At 36.6% G+C, this 14610-nt stretch overlaps 1 long non-coding RNA gene across 1 annotated transcript; it reads right to left on the bottom strand.

The window, feature by feature from the left end:
* Positions 1-627: 627 nt before the first annotated feature.
* LOC130598912 (uncharacterized) lies at positions 628-8601 on the bottom strand. The gene is made up of 3 exons (XR_008972589.1): positions 8491-8601; positions 5304-5427; positions 628-761 (listed from the first exon to the last, which is right to left on the bottom strand). It is a non-coding gene; the product is annotated as an uncharacterized LOC130598912 (long non-coding RNA).
* Between the last annotated feature and the right edge of the window lie 6009 nt (positions 8602-14610).

Here is a 14610-nt window from a genome sequence, read left to right as displayed (position 1 = left end):
CCAGTGGACAGTGAATGTCAGTACATATTTTGGATGCAATCAGAAAATATTCTGAGTGTTCTAACTGGGTCTGATCGCATCAATGTGCATGCAGGTAAAGCCACACATAGAATAGCAACCATGTTTACTGTGCATGATGGAATCAAAGCAGGTTTTCTCATTTCCTTTTGCATGCAATGTTTTAAATCTCTCACATCCATTCCAACCAGTCAGGAGACCCCATCCTGGAGGTAGAAAACTATATGCAAAATTAAAAAAGTTATATTAAAGTTTGTTAATTGCACTTTGGTTCTGATACAGATTTTATTTCCTCTCCAGATTGCACTGATATAACACCTTATTTGATATAACAATATAAATCCAGAATAAATTAGTGCTTTTCAATCACAGTTTGTTCAAGCATTTTCAGGAACACTGGTTTACCGGGAACACAGTTTATGCTTAATTTTAAGTTCAGATGCCTGCTATCTAAGAGAAAATTGTCTTTTAGTGTTTAGACAGGGAAAATAATATCACAAATATGGAGCAATGTCTGTGAGGTTTTATACACTTTAGGTTTCATTGTTAATGCCTCATAACCACAAATCCTTTGTAGGCAACAATTAAGAGAACCGAACATGACTTCTTGGGGCTCTGAGGTATCTTTGGCACCATACCTGCTCAGCTAGCTGTCACCTCCCACAGATTGCTGTGCCACTGGAGAACTGCAGGAGCTGGCAGGAAGATGAGCTCTCTGAAATCCTGAAGGTGTTTCCCTGAAGCTGAAGAGACAGATGCTTCTGTTTAGAAAGTAATTTAAAGGTGATGTTACACAACCATTAATTAGAATACCCTTCAGGCACCCTAGAGAGCAGATACTGACCTGTTTATCACACAGCAATTACCTTCCTCCTACTTGTAAACTGAGAATCAAGTTGTCAGCCGAATGTCAAAATATTATCTTCACTCTTTTTCATATTTTAACCCTGTTCTGGATGATACCTATTGCCTCACTGAACACTAGTTCCTATGTCTCTTCTAGAGGCTATTGATCTGCTTCTGTATTACTTTGCTCCCTGCCTGTAGCCTGATATATAACTTCCTGCTCAGAAATGTCGGATTATAAAGTTACATTTAAACAGCGCTATTCCCTTGTTGTTCAGGAACATCTAGATTTGGGATAAAAAATCAAGCTTATATGCACAAAAATATATACTTTGTGGGTTTCTGGAATTACTGATCTCTAGAAAAGCAACACATACTCTATAAAACAAATGGTTATTCCCTGTTTAAATCATGAGAGAATATGCCACTTCAGTCACTAGGTTTAACTTTCTCAACAGTGATGCTACAGAATTTGGACACTGAGTTATGTGGTTTTCTACTGGGTTGTTTTTTTTTGTATGCTTGTGTCTTAATCCATTCTAAACTATAGGAGACAGAAGAAAGAGTGTGCAGACTAAAAAGTATGTGCTTCATTTCATATGTGACTGATTTCCTATTAGTACATGATATTCACATTGTTAGGTAGTTCCTTCACTACAAATTGTGTTGGGACTGACTAGTTCTGCATCTGCTGCAGCGTCATTTTGAATTCATCTGGGAGGTGACTTCCTCATTTCCACTGTGTTATGTCATGATCTTACACTGTGCATTTGGGGTTTTTAATAAGCACTGCTTCCCTAAGAGCCATGAAATCATCCCTTAGTCTCAAATTATGCACGTGTTAGCATCATATAAAATGTTTTCAGCTAGAAGACTATGCTTGTACTATCTCTTGCTCATAAAATATTCAGATTCAATTAAAAAACAACAGTGATCAAGGTGGAAAGGAGGGTCTGTGTGTTAGTACAGCTCAAGGGTAATGATCATTGTTACCTGTTAAGTTACACAGTATAACAGGGTGATATTTCATTTTAAAAATAATGGGATTTGTACAGCGTCTTTGTTAAGATCTGGGTTTGCCTCTGATTTGTTCTGTTTCTTTCACTGAAATGCAGAACATCTGGTCTGAAAAGCTCAAGCCAATGTGTCAGATGAAGATTTATAGAATTACAGTGATTAAAAAGGAAAACTGTTTTACAATAAACTGACACATCTGTTAAGTGTCAATATTTACTTGCAGGCAGCTTTTGATGTCTTATAGAAAAATAGATTCTTCTTCTCCCTTTGCCTTCTTTTTGACTGAAATCAATATCTGAAAAATAGAAAGGAGAGAGATTGCATTTGGCTGTTCTCTTTCAAGACATTTTTGCACTGATTCTAGGTAGTGGTAAAGGAAAATGATGACCTTTTACTATTTATTTCAATATTGATCTATCTATGCTTCATCTGTTCTTTCCATGGTCAGTTTTTAGCTGTCAATAAGGCATTGTCCCCATAGCTGCATTGGATTGCTGTGTGTATACAGCTGAGCTTGTTTAAACCATGTTGGCACACGCTACATATCTGTAGAAATTAGATTTTGCCTTAATTTAAAGACAGGAAAAGCTGTTCCACCACTCATTCTATAATCTATGTTTTCAACGGATATAACCATTTATTTTGGCACAAGTATAAAATCTTACTTCAACACAAACTGCACGAGCAATGGCATTACATTGGATTTTAGGAAGGCAGAAAAATCACTTGTGAATGTCAATTCCTATTTTCTCTTTTCTTCAAAAAACCTGCTAGTTTAAAATAAAAGCAGACCTAACAATGGTAAAAACATTCCTTGGAAGAACATATGCAAATATTCTACTTTTGAAAAAGGTATTTGTTTTGGGTTTTTTTCCTTGCCCAGAATGGAATATTTTCTCAGGTAAAAAAACCCACATACGTTATTAAATTATTGTAAGGAATTATATAGATTGGATGTTTAAGATGTCCTAGGTTGGCTTCAAGCCTACAGTTATATCTGTTTGAGGTATCCCTACTGGGCAGCTGCCAGATGGAATGTTATAGAATGGAATGATAGAGATTGCTTGAAAAGCAATACTGCTGTTTCATAGAATCATCATGGAATAGTTTGGGTTGCAAAGGACCTTAAAGGTCATCTACTGCCACGGGCAGGGACCCCTTCCACTAGACCAGGTTGATCAAAGCCCCATCCAGTCTGGCCTTTAACACTTCGAGGGACAGGTTTGCATAGCTTCTCTGGGCAACCTGTTCCACTGTCTCACCACCTTTATATAAAGAATCTTTTCCTAGTACTTTACCTAAATCTCCCCTCTGTCAGCTTAAAGCCATTCCCTTTTACTCACCTTCTAGTTACACCTTAGGAGAATGAAAAGAGAAAAAAAAATATTCTCAGGGAAGCCCTCAATAACTTCAACAGAAAGTATAAAAATACATCTGCTTATATACTTGGGATAAATGTGTATGAGACTTGCATAGTTCTGAAGATCAGAATACGTTAGCCAGTTTTTGAATGTGTCATGATATTTTGTTCCTGTCAAACTTCCCTAAAATCCCTTGCAACTTCAAAATATTCTCTCTTTCTGAGGGAATACTGACATATCTATCCCCTGTAAGCAGTCTCCTAATTTCAGAAAACTTGCAGTAAGATAATCTTGGGGTTTTTCTTACATCTCTTGTTCAGTTGAGGAAGTTGTCCAGTGGGTGAAAGACAAGAGAACAAACAGACCAGCAGACTAACACACAGTGTGACTGGACATTTGTCCTTTGTATGAAATCAGGTAAAAGATGCTCTTTGTTTACCAAGGATATAAACAAGCTACTCGGGAGAGAAAACAGTGCTAAAAGACTTCATGTTCTGAAAACATCAGAGAAGATATTGTATGTGAACTTATGAATGCCACCTGGAGAAAAGTGTAGGTAGCACATGGAGAAGAAAAGGCAGAAGAAAAATGCACACAGTTTAATGTACTGATTGTGCTTTTAAAATTTGCAGGCAGTGATTTCCCATAGATCCCATTTTAAAGGATTAAATATATTGGCATACTTGAGAACATCCAATTTAGCCTAAGGAAAAATGGGTCACAGATTACTGCTTTTCCAGGAATGACTTTGAGGAACATTAATGTAATAGACGACAGGAGAGGACAGAATAGCCATCACACAATACCTTTAAGTTTTGAACTTGCTGGAAAGATCAGGTAGTTAGTGTAGGAAAATCTGAGCAACCTTAATGCACTGAGAATTGTTGCTGCAATAAAAAAAGGCAAGGAGAACATTGGATTGTATAGCTAGAGGGCATACAGTATAAATCAAAGTAGTTGATATTGTATCCATGTAAGCTATAAATTGAACATTACTTAGAATGGTGTATATAGTTCTCTCGTTGTATTTTAGCAAGGGTATAACTGCGCCTGACAAGAGAATGTATAGTATATTAGCACATAGACTAAAGTCATGTGTTGAAGATTTATGTAATAATTAGAAAGGCAGAAATAAACTTTACTAAGCTTCTTTAATTAAAAACCTTTTTTTTTTTTTATAGACTGGGCTTACAAATGAGCTGTTGGCAGCAACTCTGAAACCTATTGCAGGTTAAACCTGCACTTCTGTTAAATGTAAGAACTCCAAGTCTACAATTTACATATTAAAAGACAGAATTCAGATGCTCAGCAGCCTTCAGTTTTATGATTCAGATCTTGGAAAAGGTAACCCAAGTCAATAACACAATAGTCCAGGCAGCGATTGCAATTATAGGTCCAAAGCAACACCCAGACTTATCTCACAATATAGACCTATGCAGATCTTCCTCAGAGGGTATCTCTTGATGGGATATAATTGATGAAGTGGGATATTCTAAATAATTTTACAATATATGCACCTACCCTTCCTAGGGAAATGTAATTAGACGAGAACTCTGTGTTAGCTTTGCTTTGTACTTGGAAAGAAAGTCTTCAAACAGGGTGTCAGGAAATACTGCATTCGGTTTTTCTGGGAAAAAGCTTCTATATATGAGAAAACAGAACTGGCTTTTTACTCTCCCTTGCCAATGAACATCAAGCTGGTTTGATGTCTTCTGTTTATTACGTTTTTGCTGTGGGAATTTGAAACTGAAACCCACTTCAATATTATCTTATTTTGTGAAATAAATTGTTTCATTCCCCCATCCATCAAGTAAAGCACACAGCACTGGATTAGTTTAGATTAAGGGAAACGAGGGGGAAAAACCAAAAAAATAAAATAAAAAGAAAACTTCAGTGTGACAATGCACTGAGTGCCTTTTCTATAGAGGTGATAGAATTTTTTCCCAATCAAAATAGCCTGAGAACTCTACTTGGAAGGGAAGCTCTGAAATTTAAAGGTGCGGTAGAAAAGTAAATGAGTAAATGTGTCATTATGCAACATGAACGAACATTTGCACTTACCATTTTATTCTTGTTGACTTGAGTAACGGTGAGTAAACTGTTTCACATCATCCATCTTTACATTTTCCTTTTCTCTTGAAATACATGTGCACTGGTAGTAGAAAAACTACATTGATTTTGAGAGCTTGTAAAGAGATATGGAAAAAGGGACAGTAGCTATGTTGCAATCTCAGTGACACTGGCAATGACCTTTTTTCCCTTGAATCTGTCCCTGTCTCAATCTATTTGTTGCTAGCAGTTTAACATATGATTTTCTTATGATGGATCTCCTGCTTTTAAGTACAAGACTGTTCTAAAGTACCTCATGACTTTCTTCAGTCCTGGCAACAGGGAAAATAACTGTTCCTATATGTCGTTTGAGCCACATATAAATATCTAACTGACATTAAAGAAAGTGATAATGTTAACATTAGAATCATGAGAAACAGTTAAGCATGCACTGTGGAGTTATTTTTTTATTTTTCTATAGGTTCCTTTGCCACTACATAGTTCTATTAAGCTTCTGTACAATTATTACTACTTTCAACTAACAAAATCTATACTCATAGGAGCTTGGCAAACATTATCCCAAAAGACACATTCCTACGGCACAGGTATCTTGAAATGTGTACAAAACTACGACTTTACACAAAGGGCTTGCTGCAGCCTTCCAAAGGACATTGATCTAACATGCTGTTTTCAGTGGGATATTTTAGATGATTGAAATATTCATGTAAGCCATTATAAAGAGTCCCACAACTGGGAGTACCATTATCTTGAATTTATTCATTTCTATTTGGTATGAGACTGATGTTTCAGAGTAGGCATTTTTCCCAGCAGAAGTTAATGCTTAAGAAAAATAAAATTTACAGCAGATATATAACAAATACATTGTTTTACCAGCTACAAAAATCCATATACTACAACGATGAGGAAAATAGTCTGATATTAAAGCAGAAACCATGAATAACTAACAAATAATTACTTCATTCACAATGATGCTCAATTTGCCATATTATATGCCTTTGATTTCCCCTTTTCATCAACAATTTTGAACTGCTAGCATACAGTACCAATACTTGACTTTTTCCTATGGGTTCTTGGTCAATTTTACTGGTCTTGAAAAAAGCGTTTGTGTAATACAATACAGGTAGTGTGTGGAAAATGCATAAATGTACTTTAGGCGTCTGTTTTTTCCATAAATCTCACTTTCTTTTAACAATTAAGCAGCTTGCAAAGTGAAGGTCACTGCAACTTCATTTATTATACCTTTGGTGTACTCGGTGTTCTGTATCTAAGAATTTACAAAGGTATATGAAAGTATGAAAATCCATGTGTAAACCTTGTATCTCAAAGAAACAAACAAACATGTAAAAAAGGAATGCTCAGTGTACTGTCCAGATAAGCAAGAGTTGCATCCAAGGAAGAAAAGGAAATCATCATGTGCAATGATCAGTTCCATCTTCTTTATGGTAGAGGAATTCAGTTTTTCACTGGGGAACAAACATTAGAATTAAAATTTCAAAACTTTTTCAGCTACTGTAGCTCTAAAAAATCACTATGAAATACCTTAACCTCCATGTTTTCTTAGGGAAAAAAAAAAAGAAGGCAAAAACCTATAGATATACCACTTTCACTTTACAGAAAAACTATGAAGTTTGAAATTGAGATGAAGCCTAAGCATCTTAATTTCCAATGAAAGCTACTAAAACACAAGTGGTTGATAATCAAAATATCACATCCACTGTAAGCTTAACTTAATTCAATATTATAGTCACCACATCAAAGCCCACATGTTCTATGCACTGTATAGGATGAAAAGGGGTCTGTAGCCAAGATGAGAAGTGACTTGTTCCAAGAGATCCTATGGCTTGTATCTTGCGGGAGTCTAGATTAGATTATTTTGTTGACTCCTTACAGAATACAACTGAGAGAATTACCGTTTGTCTTCACTGTCTTAGAAATTTTCTTTTGAAATTATTGTCTAAAAACTTCGGCTTTTCAGAAAATTTTTACCTATCATCTGATAGCAGAGGTATCTTCAATCTGTAATATTTGATAACACCTTACTGTCAAAACGAAAAAAAAAAATGTAAAATAGCTTGTGAATATTCACATGCCATATTCCAGAAAACAATCCAAAGCACAAAAGTTTTATGTTACGAGTCAAGTTTATACTTCATGAGAATTTTCTGTATTTCTTCTGTGAATACTTGATGTCACTTCTTTATTGCCTCTCTTTAAAAGACTCCCTTTATGGCTTTTTCAATTGCATGTGTGGTCTTCAATCCTTAAATCTTATTACCACATTTATTGGAAGAAATCAAATCCAAAACAAACAATTAGAAATAGATGGTAACTGATAGGTTACTGCTGTATCTGTAGGTTTCAGTTCCCTAAATATTCATCATTCAAACTCGGCAGAATTTCTTAGATCTAAACTCTAACAACTGGCCCCTTCAAGTCTAGCAACACATTTGGGACAAATTAATTTTTATGAAAGCTTCTTTTTCTTTCTTATAAAAAGCATCTGAGACACATAAAAGGCATCTGAGAGCATCTATACACATGATTACCCAAGGGAGTCAGGTACTCTTACCATATATATAATGAAATATCTGTCTCTCTTGGGTAATTATGTGTATACCAAAATGTTCACTGGTAATTGGGAAATCTTACCCACCATCTACTTAAAGTGTTGAGTTTTTCATTTGGTATATGAGAAAATTACCTGGGGAGAAAAAAAAAAAGTGATTGCCAAAGATTACACAGAATGTTCTTTCATCATTGTTCCTTGCAGAAACAGGATGGAGAAAAAACACAAACATAAGGAGATGAGATGAAAGGAGGACTGCAAAGGAAGACAGACTTCTAAACTCAGCTCTGTGATCTCTGTGTTTTTCTCTAATGGGTGTCCTCCCTGACTAGCCCAATGTTATGTTAAGTAACAGGCATGTGGCATTTTCTGCAGCCAGAATGCAAAGAAAAGCACTGTACTACCCATTTGGATGAATCAACTCATTAAATAAAAATCAACTCCAACTTTCATCTACAACTTGAAGCAAACCAAACTTTTTTGAGGGATATATATACACACACATGTGTGCATGTATTTCTCTATATAAATACATATATTAAAATCTGTATGCACAAATATAATCCTTCTGAAAAAGCTGTGAAGGCTAATGTCACAGGCTTTTATGCTTACCACTCAGGTGTCCATTTTCTGTGGATATGACTAGGACAGAGATGTCTTCAGTCAATAACCTCATTCATCATAGTTGACAAATGCAACAGCAGTTTTGATGGGAACATCTGAGTCATAAAAGGATGCCTTCAAGCACTCTAGATTCCTTCTGGGCTATTTTCATAAAAACCTCATTAGTATTAATGTAGCATTAAGGATGGATGTCTTTAGCAGATAACAGCAATGAAAGATTGCCTGAAGGTTTGCCCCTACTCTTCCAATTGCTTACCTCCCTTACTTCTTCTTGTCATATAGGACAGAGGTAGATTTAGACTAGTCACCCTAGACCCCAAGTATGAAGGGACCTCATCCTGAAAGGCTGGAGCTGTGACACAGTGGTGTGACTTTTCTTCCATTCTTGTGACCTCAGGCACAAGTTGCATGCAGCTGCTTAATCTGAGGCCCCATTCTACCAACTTGGAAAAAGCAAGGTAGAGGTAGCCACCATCACTCAGTTTTCTCAGGGCACAATATTCAAACTCTTGTGAACCTGAAGAGTTTTTGTATAATTACTTTTTTTTTTTTCCTACCATTTTAGTATCCTTTCTGTTATGACTATCAGTATTTCCTGGGACACCGATTTGATGTTGGTGTGGATTTTTTGTCTTTCACAGCATGATCCTTTGCAGGGATATTAAATACACATGGCAGTCCATTGAGATCAAAGAGGATATCAGAGACAAAACTGCCTGGTGGCTAATGATGCAGAATTATTCACTGACCCATCCCACATTTAAAGGACTGCACAGACCAAAGACTGTTCTAAATAGCCTGAACATCAAGGAGCTGTTCCATTTCACTTCCCTTCAGAATCAAATAATGGGCTGTTGCCCTTATCCTTTTAGTCCAACTTTGCTTCTGGAGTCTCAGGTATTACATTTAAATACAGGAGGCAAGACTAGAGCATAAGTATCAGCACCCATATACAATGTAAGAAAGTAGAGAATCTCCATGGCTATTTGAGTGTCATCCTCACATACCCTCTAGGCAACTGATGGGTTTTTCAATCACCTCAGTTTCTGCCTACGGTCATGCACAATGTGCTACACATAAGTTGCTCTCAGCCTTTTCTCCTGAACCATAAATGAGAGGTATCTTATGTTAAGCAATTGCATCATCCTCTGCAGTGCATAATGGGATCTGAATTCAGCTGCCAAGCCTAAAAGGAGAAAGACGCAGGTCTTTCTAGCACATACCCTTCTTCTCACTGCTAAGGTATTCATAATTATGGGGTGGGCTGAACTATCTCCGTATTTTTTTTTCTGCAAAAGTATATATGTGTGTTAGTAAAAAACTCTTAGTTCATGGCTATGAACAAAAGGCACTCTCTGTCTTTCTCTAGCCAGTCACTCATGCATAAGTCCAATTATCTTTTATTCAGTGCTTCACTTAACTTTTCCTCATCTTATTTCTAAAGATCCCAGCTGTGCTAGTTGTTACTGTACAGGCATCCAGCATCAAACTAGTGAACATTACACAAAAATACTGGAGCACCTTGGAATTTACTGTTGTCTAGGCCTTAAATGATTGGCCAGTTTTTATAACTTTAAAAAATTCATTTTCTTGAAGAATATTCACAATGGAAGAAGGCTGAAAAGTGAAAGTAGAAGACTCTCCAGTAGTCACAAACCGACACAAATATCTTGGATTATTTCTTTGTCTTCATTCTTTTCCCCTTTTCTAAGGGTGCATATATAAAACAGGAAAAGATACAAATTTAGGCCACTGAATCCTTCAAACTGTAAATATAAAAACATCGTAGGTATGATTTTTTTTTTTCTGTTTCAGAGGGAAGCTCAGAGCCTTATTTTCCAAGATATATTTTTTTAACAATGTGTCTTGCACCTATCAAAACGCTGAGTCAACTCTGTTTATTATATTGACTTTGATTTGAGGGGGTTGTTTTTTGTTTTTTGGTTTTTTTTACAGCTGAGATAATCTCACTATTTATTCCCCATAGATTTGGCAGTAATTTCTTTACTTTGTGAATAAAATTGGTTCTTTGATGAGTATTCCTTATTCTTGCAGTCTCAGCAGTGCTGTCTTTATAGTTAGAGGAATGGCAAATCTTGTTTCAGACCAGCAGCAGCAGCATTAGGTTGCAGTCAAATACAGTTGAAGAAAATCTCCCATCTTTGTAACTTCAAGTCTAGTTTTTAACTGTTTGTCAGGATAATGTATATGCCATTTGTATAAAGTACGAGGGTAAGTTGCAAAATTAAACCAGTTGAAAATAACAACTTGGAAATGTGGAATGAGAGAAGACGGTGCAGCAAAAAAATCACTTTCCTGTGTTTAACAATAATATTGAGAGCTTTCTACACCTATAGTGACTAGTAACATAATCATCAGTGGAAAAATTAAGTATTACTAACAAGGCATAGTCTCATGCAGGACTGTCATGGTTTAAGTCCAGTCAGTAACTCAGAACCACATAGTCACTCGTTCACTCTCCTCTTTCCTCCCCCAGCTCCTGGAGGGATGGGGAAGAGAATCGAAAGAATGTAACTCCCATGGGCTGAGATAAGAACAGTCCAGAAACTAAGGTATAACACAAAACCACTACTGCTACCACCAATAATAATAATGATAAGGGGAGTAACAAGGGGAGAGAATACAACTGCTCACCATCCACCCACCGACCGATACCCAGACTGACCAGAGCAGTGATCTAGCCCTTCTGGGTAACTCCCCCCAGTTTATACACTGGCCATGATGTGCTGTGGTATGGAACGCCTCTTTGGCTAGTTTGGGTCAGGTGTCCTGTCTCTGCTTCCTCCCAGCTTCCCCTCCTCCCTGGCAGAGCATGATACTCAGAAAGTCCTTCGTCAGAGTAAACATTACTGAGCAGCAACTAAAAACATCAGTGTTATCAGCACTGTTCCCAGACTGAAAGTCAAAAACACAGCACTGCACCAGCTACTAAGAAGAAAAGTGACTGATACTGCTGAACCCAGGACACCAGCATCAGCACCGAGAGACAAGCCATTGTTTCCTGTGGAAAACAGTTCTTTGAGTTTGCAGCCATTTCCTTGTGTCACTGCTGTTATGACAGTGAGGCTTATGGAAAGCCAGTCGGTGTCAGAAATTTCAAAGGATGAAGGCATTAGGCACGGCAATGACAGCACAATCAGAGAACAAAGATGCCACCATCAGAAAAATTGAAGCAGCTCTGGATCTACACAAGAGGAAAGCTTGACACTGTAGCAGATAAGAGGACTTTTTTCAAAGTAAGCTTCATTGCCTAGAGACCATGTGAGAATTTGGTTATCAGTTATTTCTCCTTAGTGGCAGGTCAGATTTCAGACTCATTTTAACAGCAGCTCCAATTTTCCTAAAAAATTGGTATGCCAGTACCTGTGAGCAGCTAGGAGCATGTGAGTGTTATTACTGATTGCAACACACCTCAACCACTGATTTAAACTTACACGAGCTCCTCTCTCACTGAAGAGTTCCAAAGTAAGAATGATTTACATCAGAAATAGGCAGATGTAATGAGATAAAAATCAGTGTTTCACAAATGTGACTGCTATGGGGATTTTTTGTAAGTAAGCTACTTTTGCAAGCGGGCATGCTTATTCACAGAGAAATTTTATCCAGAATAAAACTATCAAAATAAAGACAAAAAGATAGTCACAAATGTTCAGGTGACATCTCTGAACAAGTGTCAGCAGGATCCTGAACATGTATTTCCCATAATGTGTATGATATTCTTTATCACTGTAAATGTAAAACTTTCATTCCAATCCAGATGAAAAATAACTTCCAAACCATCAGAGACTCCCACAAAATAGAAATTTTATTTTCTAGCTATGTTTATTCACAAGTGTTTGGTTTTGTTCACTACTAAGGTCTTTTTTTAATTAATTCAAAACATGTAACTGAAATAATCCCCCATAAAATATTGAAATTGCATCTTACTTGCCAAAAAGGCATTTCCTTATCCTCATAGCTTATTTTCAATGAATATTTATTACTTTCTCTAGAGTCACTAAATTCCCCATACATCATTTCCATACCATTACCTCAGAGAAGATTTAAACTCCCAAATTTTTTGTTCAGTAGATAGTGAATAGATGTGCGCTCCTGACTGCAGTCCAACACAGCACCCATTTCTGTCCTAAGGTGAGAGAGGCGTACATAAGGTGTGCAAAACTGCATTCGTCCAGCATGTCTAAGTAAAACTTCTAATGGCATCCACTAGTTCCCTTTAAAGAAACTGCTACTTTAGGGGATGTTCCTCATCAAAGGCATAAAAAAGAGAATTCATGCTCCTCTTTACTGAAGTCATTTGGATATTACTGCCTGTTTCTGCTTCTATTTTTGCCTACAGGTTAGTAATCTCCATAATCTAATGAGCTCACTGTAATTTAGTTTCAGGAAGAAGAAAGGTCATAGAATGATCTTTGTTGAAAATAAATTTGTGTAGGCACAGTTCATGAATCCATGTTTGTAGAATATCAGACTTAATAAGCCATGTGGAACTGAATTCTGGGTTTCTTGGTTGAAAAGAAAACCCTGTTGAAGTGATGATAAAACAAAGCAGGTATTCCATTAACTTTTACTTTCCCTTGCCTTTTCTGAAGCCAGAATTTTACCTTCCAGCCTAATGTATCTTTCATCTGATCCGCAAATTGCTGGGCGCTTCAGCAATTGTAGTGGTGTTTAGTAGATGACCAAGCACTCAGCACTGCACTGGACTGAGTGCTGAAGTGTGGGAAACTGTCCAGCTGAATGTGAAAATCAAAGGTTTTATGCATATATTTAATTACTGCTGTAAGGCAACTGGTGAGAAATACAGATAATTTTCATTCATAACTAATTACATTGACCCTTCTTTCTTACAGTTTATTTATACACAAAATTATAAATAAATGTAAATATTTAAGTGTAATTTTTGTATTGGTGTGTCTTAAGGTTTCTGGGCATACACTCTATAATAAGACTATGAGTTTTAAGGTTAAATATCTTTTCTAATAGTGTATATCCTTAAAATATAATAAGAAAACAGTGAATATACCTTATGATCACAGTATTTTGGAGAAAATCTGCATGGAGACCTCATAGCAGCCTTCCAGTATCTGAAGGGGGCCTATAAGGATGCTGGGAAGGAGCTCTTTATTAGAGACTGTAGTGATAGGACAAGGGGTAATGGGTTCAAACTTAAATAGGGGAAGTTTAGGTTGGATATAACGAAGGAGTTCTTTACTGTGAGGGTGGTGAGGCACTGGAATGGGTTGCCCAGGGAAGTTGTGAATACTCCATCCCTGGCCACGTTCAAGGCCAGGATGGACAGAGCCTTGAGTGGCATGTTTTAGTGTGAGGGGTCCTGCCCACGGCAGTGGGGTTGGAACTAGATGATCATAAGGTCCTTTACAACCCTAACTATTCTATGATTCTATAAATTCACATGATGCAGGCTTTGAGATGACATTATTTAAATAATATATCTTAAGCAAAGAAATAGCAGCATGTAAATATTTTGAAAATAAGAATATGGATAAGATAGGGGGTTTTATACCTCTTTTGTGTCAAAGATACTCCTTATGTCAAAGAAACTGACCTGCACATGTACATTAAATCCCAAGGGTTTTTTATGGGTGTAGAAACCTAATTCTGTAATTTCCATGAATTTAGACACTAATGGCACATAGGAATAATTAGAAAAAACTTTCATATTTTTTTTAGGGGTTTGGGGTATCTTTGTGTCAATCTGTTGTGGGTTTTTTTTAAAGGGACACAACCTCTTTATTTTCAAGTAATTCATTTCGAGCATGTCTATGTGTGAAATATTAAGTGAAGGAAGATTGCTTGATATTGGTAATCAAAAATTAAATATTTGGTCTTGTTAGGTGTTAACACCTAGAACTTTGCTTTATGGTCAATGGAAAATCAGGCATCTCCATATAGTAAATCACCCTCAGTGTCTCAGACACGTTTTAGAATGACACTAAATGCTCTCTAAAATCTGACCTTAGCGGTATTCAGATGCCTAACAACCAAAGAAATCAATGAGACCTACGCATTTAGATACCTTTCAGGATGTAGATCTAGAAAACCCTTTTATGGCTAAGAAGCTAG

Source organism: Pezoporus wallicus, unplaced genomic scaffold, assembly GCF_028554395.1.
Source record: "Pezoporus wallicus isolate ANWC-B61680 ecotype Strahan unplaced genomic scaffold, APGP_CSIRO_Pwel_v1 contig_7099, whole genome shotgun sequence".
In the NCBI taxonomy this organism is placed as follows: domain Eukaryota; kingdom Metazoa; phylum Chordata; class Aves; order Psittaciformes; family Psittacidae; genus Pezoporus; species Pezoporus wallicus.
The sequence above is the reverse complement of the archived record's forward strand: the minus strand, read 5'-3'. Positions and strand labels throughout refer to the sequence as shown.